The following is a 14,778-nucleotide window of genomic DNA, read 5'->3' as shown; positions in this document are numbered from 1 at the left end:
TGACATCACAGAGGATAAAAATAAGAATAGAGAATAGAAGTTAATATAGGATATGAAAGAGAAATTCACTAGAGATACAAATTCTGAAGAAGAACCAATCAGAAATTGTGAATACAAAACTCATAAGTCAAATAAAAACCTCAAGGAAAGCCTCACCAACAAGCTGCATTAAACAGTAGACAGGATTTTAAGGAGTGAAGACAATATGGATAAATCATCACATTCAGAAAATAATAAAAAATAAAGAAATTATAAATTATTCAAGAACTCTAAAAGATGATTAAAAGAACAAAGCTATACATTTTTCATGTAAAAGAGGGCACTCAGATATGGACTAAAAGGAGAAAAAAATCTATTTCCTGGAAAAATAACAGAATATCCAAATCTTGGAAAAACTGTGGACATTCAGGTACAGGGGACCCTTTGTAACCCAAGCAGACATGACTAGAAAAAAGCCTCCCATGTCCAAATTATATTATAGTTAAAATGTCAAGAGGTCAGAACAAATAAAAGAATATTAAAAATGTTTTTGTCTTGTTTGTTTTTGTATATTCTTTTACTGGTACATTTTAGGTGTACAATATAATGACATTCATCATTGGAGATATGCACCTTTTCATACTTTCTTGGTTATTATTTTTCCCCCTTCCCCTGCCCTCCCTTCAACCCCTCCATCCCTTCCTATTTACAAAGACTTTGTTTCCATTTTATCATTTTCTCATATTAATTCCATTCCCTTCTTTCCTTTCCCCTACCCCTCCCTCTTCCCCCTCCCCTTTGCCCCCTTTCTTCCTATTTCTCATTATCTATTATACTTTATAGTTCTTATTTACACTTTGTTTCTCACACTAGAGAAACTATTTGGTATTTACACATGTGTGTCCTGTTTATTTCACTAAAGAGTATTGCCTCAATGTGCATCCATTTAGCAATAAATGTCTCTAAATTCTAGTCTATGTAAATAGTGAAGGGTGGAGGAGGTGAATGGCACACAGGTAATGGGGAAACAATAAAAATCAAGATACATCATGTACAGGTACAAGCACCCAATGATAAATGTATTTAGGTATTGTATACCTAAAATGTACCAATAAAATAATGTAAGAAAAAAAGAAACAAAATATCATAAAAGCAGCAAAAAAGAAATAAATGATTGAATATCTTTCTTTACTAAGTCTGAATGTAAATGATCTTAATTCTCCAATTAAAAGACACAGACTGCCAGATAGGACTTTCCAAAAAGACACAAAACTGTGCTGCCTGCAAGAAACACACCTCATCTGCAAACATAGAAGCCAGAGAGACAAAGAAAAAGACATTACATATTGGAAATGCAACAATCGACTAAGGAGATACAGCATTTTTAACACATTTACATCAAACAGCTGTAGGTCCACCTTCAAAAAAATAGACACTACTTGACATGAAGAAAGACATAGGTTCCAATACAACAATAGTGGTTGAATTCAATACTTTATTCTTGCCAATAGATATGTTTTACTGACAAAAATTTAAAAAAAACACTTCAGAGTTAAATCACATCATAGATCAAATTGATGACAAGTGTCTACAGAATAGTCTATCCAATAACTAAAGAATACACATTTTTTAACTTCATGAATTTATTGCAAAATACATCACATTTTAGGGCATAAAGGAAGTTATAAAAAATATGAAATACTTGAAATATTTCTTGCATCTATTACTATCATAATGAAATGAAACTAGAAATCAAAAGAAACAACAAATTTATACACATTTAGGGAGAGGGAACAATTCACTTTTTAATGATCAGTGAGTTTTCCACTAAATTGGATAATCTAGAAGAGATAAATGAATTTCTAGACAAATATTAGCTCCCAAATTTAACCAAGAGGATAAAAGTTCCCAAATAGATCAGGAAAAAGCTATGTGATTGAAACATCAATAGAGTTTCCCCCCAAAGAGAATCCCAACATAAGAATAATTTAGTGGTAAATTTTATCAGACCATTAAAGAACTAATGTAAATGTTGCTCAAACTATTCCATAAAATGAAAAGCTAGGAAACATGTCCAAACACATAGTTTGAAAGCAATAGCATCCTAATTCACAAACCAAATAAGAATATAACAACAACAACAACAACAAAAATTGTTAGTCAATACCCTTAATGAGCAGAGATTCAAAAATCCTGGAGACTGAATTTTAAAATTTGAGCAGATCATACACCTTCATCATATTTGTTTCATCTGAGGGATACAGCATATTTTAATACATGCAAATCAATAAAAATAATCTGCATAAATATAATCAAGGATAAATATAACATGATAACCTCAATAAATGCAGAAAAACCCCATGACAAAATTAAACATTCTTTCATGTTAAAAACCTTTAAGAAAGGAAGGATAGAAAGATCATACCACAACATAATAAAAGCTATATATGAAAAACCCATAACCTATATCAAACTGCATGGTAGAAAACAGAAAGGATATTTTTTGATAGCAGAAATGAAACAAAGATGTCCACTCTCAACACTCCAGTTCAATATAAGACTCAGAATTTTAGCTAGAGCAATTAGGTAAGAGAAATAACAAAAGGGAAACAAATAGGAAAGGAAGAAGTCAAATTATCCTTATTTCCAGGTGATGTGAGCCTATACATGGCAGATGCTATAGACTCCACCAAAAGACTTTCTGATCTGTTAACTGAATTAGCTGAATTAACTGAAGCAGCTATTTTAGGCTGACTTACTGCCTGCTTATAGGTGAAATTACTAGGCTGTCTATTACACTCCATTATTGTATCAGACAGGGAAGAGCAGGTCACCATGAGGAATCAGTGATTTCTTTGTAGATAACAGGGTACCCTTTAAGCACTTTAAGCAGAAGAATGTCATGTTCAGGTGTGGACTCCGAAAGGTTTCTTTGACAGCTGTGTAATTAATTGAATTAGTGAAGGAAATATTCGACACAGACTATAATTGCAAACTATCCTAGCTTTGAGTTAATCCAAGGTGGGATTCAAACTCTGGAGTCCTCTTTTGTCATGATACATCTAGGCTGAAAATATATCTGGTGTATTTTTCATACTCTTGATACAACTTGTCAAATTGCTTCCCAAAATGATTGTACATCAGTATCATATCTTAACCAGAATTTTGTTTTGCAGTGAGCATTCTAACGAAAATGAAACCTAAAATCAAAAATATCATGATCAGTTTCTGAGAAACGTGCCTATTTAAAATCCTGCCTCATGTAAATGTCTCTGAAAATGTACAATTACATTTTTTCCTCCATATTGAAATAACTTACATTCCTCTCATGTAAAATATCAGGTGAAACAGTGGCTTATGTGTAAGCTCCATGTTTAATTACGTACTGTACTTTTTAAAACTGGCTGTACCTTCAGTGGTAAGTGCAGCTCACACCACCAGGCACATGAGCAGGAGCTGTTAAATACTGTGGAACCATAGATTCATCTTGTCTTCCATAGCCTCCTGGGGCTGCTGCACATATTCTCTCTCTCTCTCTCTCTCTCTCTCTCTCTCTCTCTCTCTCTTTGGCATATACAGTTGAAATAAGTAATGTAAGCTAAATGCAACCAGTGTATATTGATATATCATATTTACATTTCCTTATAAAGCTAATATCAGGTCACATATTTTGGAAAAGGACATCACCAGTAAAAAGAAAGGAGAAAGGATTGTTTGGCTTTGATGTGTGCTTACTCATTAGTGGAATATTATCCATTATCTATTATCCATTGTCGTTATATTTATTAAGATCATGTCCTTTTTCTAATCAGTTTTTGTATGAGCAATTTGGTGGAAATGTAGCAGGATAAGAAGGAGGATTGTTTTATTTTCTTCAAATTCTGATTAAAATGAGTTTGAAAACAGTGGGGGATAAATATTACTCTATTCTAATGAGTACTGCATGATACATTCAGGCAGGATTTAATTTAAAATAGTCAGTCCTGTCAAGTGACTCTTATTTCTCCAAGCCATATAAGAAAAGAAATATAAGTTTGGATGGACTATTTGAAGGGAATTCATAGGCTAAGAGAAGTCAGGGCATTTCCTCTGGGATATGGGGGAGGGTGCTCTCCCTCTCAAGCCAGTCTTGGAAAAGAGTTCAAAGGAGAAACACCTGTACAGGTAAAAGACGCCCACAGGTAGAGCCCTTTCTTAGCTGCAGACTTTTAGTTTCTATACTGAAGCACGCTGTTAGTATTCTTGAGAGACCTTGGTGTTTTCAATGGAACTTAGAAATATATGTGAACCTAGACATTGTTTTCACTTGGAGAAGTCTAAATTCAGGAGTCACTTTAGATACTTTCCCCATGGCCAGGTAAGGAGAGAGGGTCAGCAGTTAAAATGTCCTTACATCTTTTGTCAGCAAAAGGATGTGTAAGCTTTCCATGGAAAGTGTGAACGGTGCATCGATGCCATACTGCAACAACATGCATTTCATGACTCTAAAACTTCCTTTCTTTAATTTCTCTGCCCCTCTCCTCTGCAGGTCTCAAGGATTAGAACCAAAGCTCAAACCTGGGCTGGGGAGAGAGAAATGATGGATACTGTGTTAGTCAGCTGAGATCATCAATTTATAAAGAGAAAGATTTTTGGGGGGTGGCCCAAAATGTGTTAGCCAACATTTTTCTCACTGAGTCAAACTATCTGGTATAAGGCAACTGAGAGAAGTAAATTTATTCTTCCATGGTTTCAGAGCTTCTGTCCATGGTCACATAGCTCTGTCACTTCTGAGCCCTGGATGAGGCCGAATAACACGGTGAGGGGCAGGGAGCTGATCTGAAGAAGAAGGAAGGGAGGGACAGACCAAAAAGAAGAGACTTGGGACAAAACATGTATAACATTGCAGGTCCCGCAGGAGTGACCTGGCTGCACCATGTTCCGCTCTCCCTCTTTACACTGAATTATGGACCTGTGGATGGTTTCATCCATGAGGGAATGAAGGCAGAGCCTCATGATGAAATCATCCCCAAAGCTCAGGGTGACAGCTGAACCTTCACCAGGGTGACCCTCTCGGGAGAGTTCTAGACCTCAGTCAAACCTGAGCAGAGTTCCCAACAAAGGTCCTTTGGCCATGTTGCTTCACAAGGCAGCACTGTGCACTGTGGTGGTAGGGCATGGCAGAGGAAGCATATTCTCTTCCTGACAGCCAAGAAGCAAAGGAAAGAGAGAGCAGGGCCCCCCATTCCCTCCCAGTGCCTGGGTCCCATGACATTGTGTGTCCATATAGCCCTGGGACCAAACCCAGAACACAAGGGGCCCCTCACATCCAAACTGCAGCAGGCTGCAGCAAACTGCTGCAGCTTTGTTTAGAAGAACTAGACATTTTATTAACTAATGTATCAGAGTTACCGTCACAAGATTTTTCTTTCAATTGAAATAAATTGGAAAGACACTGGATATGCTTAGAATTGAGCAAAGGGAATTTAATAGAGCATAAATTGAAGGCAATCTGGAGAAAAGTAGTTTTCTATTTATATCCCTCAGAGTTCAATCCACCTTCCATTCAATAAACCCATTGCAAGAATATTAATTATTTGGCGTATTTGCTTCAGTGTTTTTCTTAGTGTATTTTTAACTTTCTCATTTTGGTGATATCTGAATGTGTGTGTCTATGTATGTATGAGAGGAGAAAATACATTAAACTCTTTATATTTTCTTGTGAAACATCTTCTGTATCTTTCACTCAGGAGAGTCACTCACATTGTAGAAAGAACACAAAGTTTATAGCATATATGCTTTAATATTTGAATGTGGCCAACAATTCATAATTATATTTTACTTCAGTTTTATGTAGAATACTTTTAGCACTCTGCTTAGGGATGGACAGTGGGTCCTGTAATGTGTTTCCTAGACCCCACTTTAAAACTAAAAACTTACTCCCACTCCTGGCGGTGCCTTGGCAGGGCAGTCAGCCCTGGCTTTAGCTCACGTTCAGAATTGTTTCAGCTGAAGACAATCACATCCTTTTGGGCAGTATACTGCTTCTCACAATAGGGCCACGCCAGTGTAACACAAACAAAACCGATCCTCTCTACTGTCCGGAAACAATGGAAAGACCATCCTGGGGACTTTTATTCATATGCTATCAGAGTCCCCTCTTTTACCCAATTCTGTATGATTCCTTCATTTTAATACCTACTTCTGCTTCTTGAGAAATCAAGTCAAGTACAGAAAAGATTTAAATGGCAGGTTCACCCCATGTATAAACACAGGCATACACAAATGAGGAGGTGAGGATTCATGTGATTGTAAAAAAAAAAAAAAACTTTAAAAATAGATAACTCCAAATTATTTAAATACTGCTCTATGAAATATTGACATATCTTACATGATGTGATCTTTTTAAAGTAAGAGTGAGTTTTAAAAAATGTTATTAGTGTAGTGTCTAAATCTAAAAGGCCAATGTAGAAGTTGTAACAGAAGTGGAAAGAGATTAAGAAAAAGTATTGATACTAGCAAAAGTTAAGAGGTACTCTTGTGAAACAACCATGAAGCAAGAATAGATGGCATTTGGTAAAGACATGAGTGACAGAAAGTGTTTTTATTAGTGCTGTAACTTTATAAATAGATTTTGACAGAGTCCAAAAAGTATTATTTTTAATGTAAAGTATTTAGAATTAAACCTACTCTATAGAAATAATACTTTATTCTTTAGTCATGAGTTTATATCTAGGTTAGCACTGAAGATGAGTGATAAATGATGCATGAACCATAATATTGTTATTTGGACATATTTGAAACCAAGGAATATTCCCATTTAAATTTAGATATCTTTAAAGCATAAAAATTGCTAATGAATAATTTATCAGCAACAGCACTGAGACTACTTAAAAAGAATACAGCACAATTTGAAAAATTACATACTAAGGAAATTGCAAGGTTATATGTATGCATGGCAAAAGATAAACTCAAGATAATATTTCAAGATATGAACATAGCCGTCTACTTGTAAATTTCCATTTTTTACCTATGGCATATGCCGAACTGAACCACAAAGAAAAAAAATCTGAATAATTTAAGCAAATATTGAGGTCAAAATATTCCACAATTTTTCAGCTTTTTATAATAAATCACCAACTCATTTCCCAGAATTAAATATACTTGTACTTGGGAACAATCTTCTAAGATATGAAGATAACTTGTGAAAACCATTTAGAGGTAGAACAATAGCTAACTCATCTTACTTTGCTTTGCTATGACATGTGTTTGTGTTTAATTTTGACATTAGCATTTTACTTCATTTTATTTTCAGAAAATGTATTTCTAAATTATCGAATGTAGAAAAAAATAACTCAAAGAAAACTCTAAACACTGATAAGGAGTATTCAGTTTATTTTACAAAAGATAATTTCAATCTTGTGTGCTAGTATCAAGAGAAACTGGATGCATTCTTTGTGATATTATAATTGTGGAAGATAACAATGTGATGATAAATATAAAAAGTCTGATTTAGAAGATAGATCATTCTAAAAATTTTCCATGAAGACCTAGAAAGGAACAGAAAAATTATGATGATTTATTGTAACCCAAAGCTATAATAGTTAAAACATTGAAAAGTTTCCAGTTATGCTACTACATAAAGCTAGCCTTCGAAATTTTTTTAATCTTCATAAACTAGGACATTAAAAAAAAAGTGAAAGGACAACTTTCAATGCTTTCCATTATGTTATGTTTAAAAGATATATAGTCCAGGTTAATTTTCAAACCGTAAGAAAGCATTATATTTTATTTTTGAATTTTTTTATAATAACCAAAATATACACTGTAAGTTTTCCTTACCTCCTTTCCTATTGTCTTGGCTCCTAAGACAGTTATATTCTTAAACATTTATTAAATAAGTATGACAAATACAAATAGGAGACAAAGCTTTATCACATGGTCTCTTACTTCAATCATGGGCCATAGGACGAAAGAAACATCCATTCATGATGGCAACCATGGTGAAAATAGGTATAGAAAACCCTGATCACAAACTGATGAAAGCCATGTATGACAACTGGCTACTAACATTGTACTAAATAGGGAAAAATCAAAATTATTCACTCTAAAAATCAGGAATAGAACAAGGATATCCAATCTAACCACTCCTGTTCAATATATTACCTGTAACTTTAGCCAGAGTAATCAGGCAAGAGAAAGAAAGAAGAGGGACTGGACTAAGAATGGACCAATTTAAACTATACTTATCTTTTAGACAGAAGACCCAAAACTAACTCCACAGAAGACACCTAGAACTAACAAACAGGTTCAGCAAAGTGGCAGGACACAAAACTAATACACATCAATCAGTACCATTCCTATTTACCAAGAATGAACTCAATAAGAAAAAATTTAGGAAGACAATTCCATTCATGGTAGCTTCAAAAAAAATTGCATACCTAGGAATTAACCTAAGCAAGGAAGTAAAAGTAGGGACAACTATAATACATGCAAAATAAATAAATGGAAGAGGACTTTAAAAAGAGGAGAGATTTCCCTTGTTCCTACATAGTCATAGTAAATATTGTCACTATTGTCACATTGCCAAAAATAATACAAAGATTTAATGCAATTCCAGGGAAAATACCAATAGTAGTGTTCTTCAAGAACTAGGAAAAATTTTTAAATTTGTATGGGGCCAGAGCAGACCCAGAATAGCCAAAGCAATGCTGAACCAAAGCAGCCACGTAGCATAGGAGACTTTATAACCCTGCATTTCAAGTTATGGGACAAAGCTCTCATAATAAATACAGCATGATACTGGCGCAAAAACAGACATGTCCAACAATGGGACAGAAAACACAGAAACAGCCCTTGTATCTCCAGTCACCTGAGCTTTGATAAAGGGGCTAAAATCAGATGCTGGAGGAAAGACAGCCCCTTCAAACACGGTGCTGGGAAATCTGGGTATCTATGTGCAGAAGAGTGAATCTAGACCCAAATCTCTCATGCAGTACTAAAGTCAAATAAAACTGTATCAAAGACCTAGATATAAAAACAAAAACATTGCATCTGCTGGAAGTTACAGTAGGTAAAACTCATTAAGATGCAGGCTTGAGTAAGGACATTCTGAACAAAAACCAACTTGCATTAAAAATAATACCAAAAATCAACAAATGGAATTGTATCAAATTAAACACCTTTTGCACAGGGAACAATAAACAGAGTGAAGATACAACCCTCAAAATAAGAAAGTTTATCTCCCAGATTCTCTATGGACTGAGGACTAATATCTAGAGTATATAAAGAATAAAAAATTAGACCCCTCAAATCAAAAGACACAATAAAAATGGTCAATGTATGATTACACACTTCTCCAAGAAAGATGTACAAATAGCCAATAAATACACCAGAAATGTTCAGTTCCTTTGGTCATTAGACAGATGTAAATTAAATACCACCAAGGTTGAGGTTCCATCTTTCTCCAAGAATGGCTATCATCAAGGACACAAAAAAACAACAAATGCTGTCCAGGTGTGGTGGTGCACACCCATAATTCCAGCATTTGGGAGGTTGAGGCAGAAGGGTCACTTCGAGTTTAAGACCAGTGTGGGATACATAGTGAGTTCAAGAACAGCAAGACCTTGTCTCAAAAAAACAAAAAGAAAAACAAAAAAATATGCTGGTAGTAGTGTAGGGAAAAATGAACCCTTCTACATTATTGGGGAGATTGTAAACTAGTGCAATTACTATAGAAATTAGTAGGAAGATTCCTCTAAGAACTAAAACTGGAATCTCCATTTGACCTGGGGCTGTTCCTCTCCTGGGCATCTTCTCTAGTCAGTCAAAGCTGTCATACTACAGCACACCCATGTTTATAGCAGCACAATTTACAATGACTAAATCTTGGAAGCTGCTTATCATCCCATTAACAAATGAATCCATCATTAACAAAAATGTGGTATATATGCACCATGGATTGTTACTCAGCAATAAAGAATGACACATTGGAGTAATTTGCGGGAAAATTCATAGATCTTGAAATCATAATGCTAAGTGAAATAAATTAGACATAGAAGGTTAAATGTCACATGGTTATTCTTATATGAGAAACCCAAAATGTAAATAATTTAAAGAGCAAAATGAAGGCGAGATGGCAGGAAACAGGGAAGTCGATGATTTTCAGATGAGTAGGGGATCTGGGGAAGGATATGAGGAGGGATGGGGAGTTAGGGGCAAAGGCAAAGCTGGGGGAAAAGGGCGCAAAAGTAACAAAGATGTGCGGAGCGTGTGTACTGATTCACCACAGCAAATGCAATTCTGCTGTGCAGTGAACATGTGCTAATAAAATATGCTATTGGGTTTTCCCTATACTAAAGAATTTTACCCCATTGTCTAATACTATACATCAAATAAGATGTATTTTCTTTTCTTCCCCTCCCTCCCTTCCTTCCGTTTTCCCTCCTTTCTTCCTTCCTCCCTTCTTATCCCTCCTTTCTCTTTTCCTACCATCCCCTGATTTCCTCCTTATACCTACTTTTATCTCTGCCCTTCTATTTCTCCCTCTCTGCTTTACTCTTCTTTGCTTATACTCTACACTGGGAAAATGTTTATTTAATTCCGAGTTACAGCTTGTGAACTTGTAACAATGAGGAAAATATGTTGGAATCAAGAATTCTGCTTGAGGCACAACCCACAAAGACAAGCACCCTGTGAGTTTCCTCCTCCTCCTCCTCCTTCTCCTCCACCCCTTTGTCCTCCTCCCCTTTCTGTATAAATTGTAGAGCTGTGGTTGAAGCAGCTCTATAGCAGCAGTGGTTTACACAAGGCAAGAGAAAAGATGATGAGTGGTCTCAGAGGATGCTTTGTCCAATAAGATTAGAATTTCAAAAATAAAGCTATATTAAAACCTACAGAAATCATGCGTGTGATAATGTTACAGATGTATGAGAATTTAGAAAATGAAAGAATTTGAAGTACAGAGATATTGAAAGATAAAATTAGAATAGGAATAACAGAATAGGATAACAGGTGAATTCCTTTGTGGAACTGACTTTAGAAAGATAATTTTCATGACTCTGAGTCTGTGAAATGAGATCAAGGAGATTCCACACAGCCTGCATAAAAATGGGACTTCACACCTAGAAAAATAAGTCCACCTTATAGGTAAAGATTGACTCAGCTTTCCCAGCACAGCCTTGCCTTACACTGGCTTCTGGCTCCATCTTGTTTTCACTGCTTTTGTGTTTATTACATTCAGCAATGTCCTGGTTGGAAATTATCATCACCTGATCAACATGCAACAGCGAAGGAGGATGGAGAGAAAAGACAGTGTCTAAGGCCAATATAAGGAATGAGACTCCGACTCATGGCTGAAAATGATTCTTTGAAAATCATGTATAGTAAAAAAAAACAAAACAGACTCCACAGATTGGTGTTTACAATTTTGTAAATATTTATAGAGTTTATCCATATGGATATTGGCTTCTTCACAATTCCCTAAAAGTTGGTTTATGTCTTTGGTTATTGTTAAAAGAGACTTTGCCAGGTAATTTTTAAAATGGGCAATGCTCACCCTTAGGAAAGTTTAACTATCCTTTCCTTGAAATGGTTTCTAAATGGAGTCTATCCTTGTGTAATCAACAGAAGAAGAAGTGAAGTTAACCAGAAGTGAAGTCAAGAATGCATATCCCAGGCTCTGCTTGCCAGATTTGGAGTCCCAGCTTTAACAGTGACTGATAATTCAACCTGGAAAGTGATGCACTCTCGTAAAACATGTCAAGTAACAAACAGTCATTAGGTTGTTTTAGAATTAGGAAAAAATTTTGTAAAGCCCTTAGGCATCTTATTTATCAACATTTTATTTTTTTTCAGATTAGAAATATAAAGGAAAAGATATATTTCCTGATATAAAAGTGTTTATAATCTCAACAAGCAGTAAAGATGCATGAGGAAAATTATAATAAAATATAAATTTTGGTATAATGAATGTATAAGAGGAAATTCCTTGATCTCTGGGAAAAAGTTACAAATTTCGCAGTAAAGGAGATTTCAACCCACACATGAGAGGCTTGAAGAAATGAGACAGAGCAGAAATAATAAGTTGTACAAAATCTAAATTTTGCAAGGAAGCTTTCTCTTTCTCAGTAGTGGAATAAAATGTGCAAGGGCAAAGAGGTTGTCTGTGTCCTAGAAATAAAAGTACATTCTCTTCCTTAGGTGGTTTGGGACCACTGAGGAATATTCGACCAGAGAGTTATGTGTGTAATTTCAAACATATGACCCTCAGGGCAAAGTTAAGTATAGATCGAAAAATTATTAGAAAAGAGGTAGCTCATGGTATTTGTCATTTTGTTTGGTGAGATTATGACAAATGACATTACAGTAAGATAAATAACTAATAATTTTTGCTGAAAATCTCTGAAACTATATGGGAGTAAGAAATGCAGTTTGTGCACAATTTTATTGTTATGCTCTTAAGTGTTCTGAAAAATTCTATTTAATTTGTTAGATTCTAATTTAACATCTCTCAAGCACAATGTAACATTTTAATTTTTTTCATGCATCATGTGACAAAGAGTTTTCAAGGGAAAAAGTTTTCACAGGAAAACATTTGAGGCAACTCCTAAAAATCAGTCAAGCATTGCTCCTCTTCGTGATCTAGTTTCTTATCTTAGCAAACACATAGCTATTTCTACAATTTTTAGTTTTTATATCTTTAACTTTGTAGATGGTTACAAACAGTTGATGTGGCTCTTTCAAAAAATAATTTCTATTGATTTTTATGGAAAATTATCGTTACTCCACCCTGAAGTATGAAACTATATAAACTCAGCATATAATTATACAATAGCAATTTGATTCGCCTATGTCCTGTGAATATTCAAATACATATATATACACTGATTCTGTATTTATAGTGTTAAGAATTGGCATGTCAGCTGCAAGTTTGGTATATTGTTGTTGCCTCTGATCTAGAATACTTATTCTGAACATTCATGACATCTCAGATTTCAGCTGGGAATAGTCTCATAAGGCACCTGCTTTATGATGCATGCAGATCATACTGGAAGAGAATGATCTATCCCATTTTGGCAGAAGAATGTGTAAAGATGCCCTAGTAGGTCTCTTTCTATCTCAGTGATCCTATAAAACACAGGTTTCTTCTGCCTGCACTGATGAATATTGAAATGAAAATGAAAGATTCTATTGTAGTATTCAAAACTACTGACCTTGGCTAGAGGGGCAATATACATGTTCATATTTAACACTTTCAAGCAAATTCTCAAGTATGTGTGAAAATAAGGCATACTCTCTCCAGGAGAAAAGTACCATATTATGTATTTATCTGAGTGTCTGTTTTTATTGCCACTTTTGTTTTAGAATACAAACTGATTCCAAAGGACACTGCACTGTCTTTTGAATAGTATATAAATATGCTATAAACATACTGGAAATTTTTAAACTTCATCATTTTGAGCTGACTTTAATTCATTTTGAAATTAGTCTAGTTGCAGTTATCCATTTTGTGTAATGTTTTTAATAATAGCTTGATTTTCTTAGTTTTTCTATAATAAAGTATGAGATCAATTACTATACTTTTTATAAATGAATAATTAATAAAAAATGGGAAGCATATAGATAACTGAGAAATTGAAATTTGTCTTAATATTTTATTTAGAAAACACATGAATGTATATGATATATCATTGTTAAATATATTGTGTGAACCTTGCACATAATAAAATAAAATGTAACTTTTCATAATGAAAATAATTCCAACATCATTTGAAAACCTTTGTAAGGAAAATATTAAACTTTGAAATTTATTTTAACATTTATTGCAACATACATAAAATAACAACAGTTAAAGACAGATAAAAAGAGAAAAATTAAACCTCTCCAAGAATAGTTAGAATATAGGATATTTATTTATTCTGTATTATTTTCCTTTATAAAATTAGAAGCTAGTAAATAATGCCTATCTTTAAGATAAGACACATTGAATTCTGTAAACTTGGAATCATTTATGTTAGCTCAACAAAGATGCCAAAAGATGCCATATTGAAACAATTTAATTAGTGAATTCAGATTAATAAAAATGTAACATTTATTTCGTAGTTTTAAAACTGTTATGATTAACAATCTCTAATAACTAAAATGATATAGATAAAAAATTAATGTTCAGAGTATATTTCTCAGTACGAATAGGTGCTTCATCACGTACTTTAGACATTTTTAAAACTACCTTTCACAAGCTAATGTGAAATTCATGCTAAGTGTATTTGCACACCAAGGTGACTTTTACAGTAAGTTTTGACTGCAGGTTGCTTCACAATGTGCACATGATCATCAGCACTTAAGTGACCAGTTGAAGTCTGCTCTGGTATTCTGTTTGCACAAGCAATGACTAGACACATCTGACATTGATCATCTGTCAATTTGATTTGCTATTCTTACAGGATTCATTGTAAACAACATAACAAAGTGTTGGCAACCCCATGGAGAAAACACTACAGGTCTGCACTTTATTTGTGTTTGACATAAACATGCTTTTCAATCAAGCTTAAAAATAGAAGAAAAATGCAATATTTTTCTCTTTTATGATTCTCACCAGATGAGTGGATTTAGGAATTTTAATTTAAAAGCAACTAATCTAAATGGAGGAAAAGCCTGCCTTGTGAAGTAAAATCAGGCTATGGAGCCTGTAACAAGCACGTGTTAATGAAGACAAGAAATCATTGTGTCATTTCATCTGTCTTAGTCAGAACCTGTCAGTGTGTTCGGTGCCTAGTAAATCATATCCCCAAAGTTTACAAGCAAATGATACATTTCAAA

Source organism: Heterocephalus glaber, unplaced genomic scaffold (assembly GCF_053883595.1).
Source record: "Heterocephalus glaber isolate CG9 unplaced genomic scaffold, H.glaber_assembly_v1.0 deba00000594, whole genome shotgun sequence".
Taxonomy (NCBI): domain Eukaryota; kingdom Metazoa; phylum Chordata; class Mammalia; order Rodentia; family Bathyergidae; genus Heterocephalus; species Heterocephalus glaber.
The sequence above is the reverse complement of the archived record's forward strand: the minus strand, read 5'-3'. Positions refer to the sequence as shown.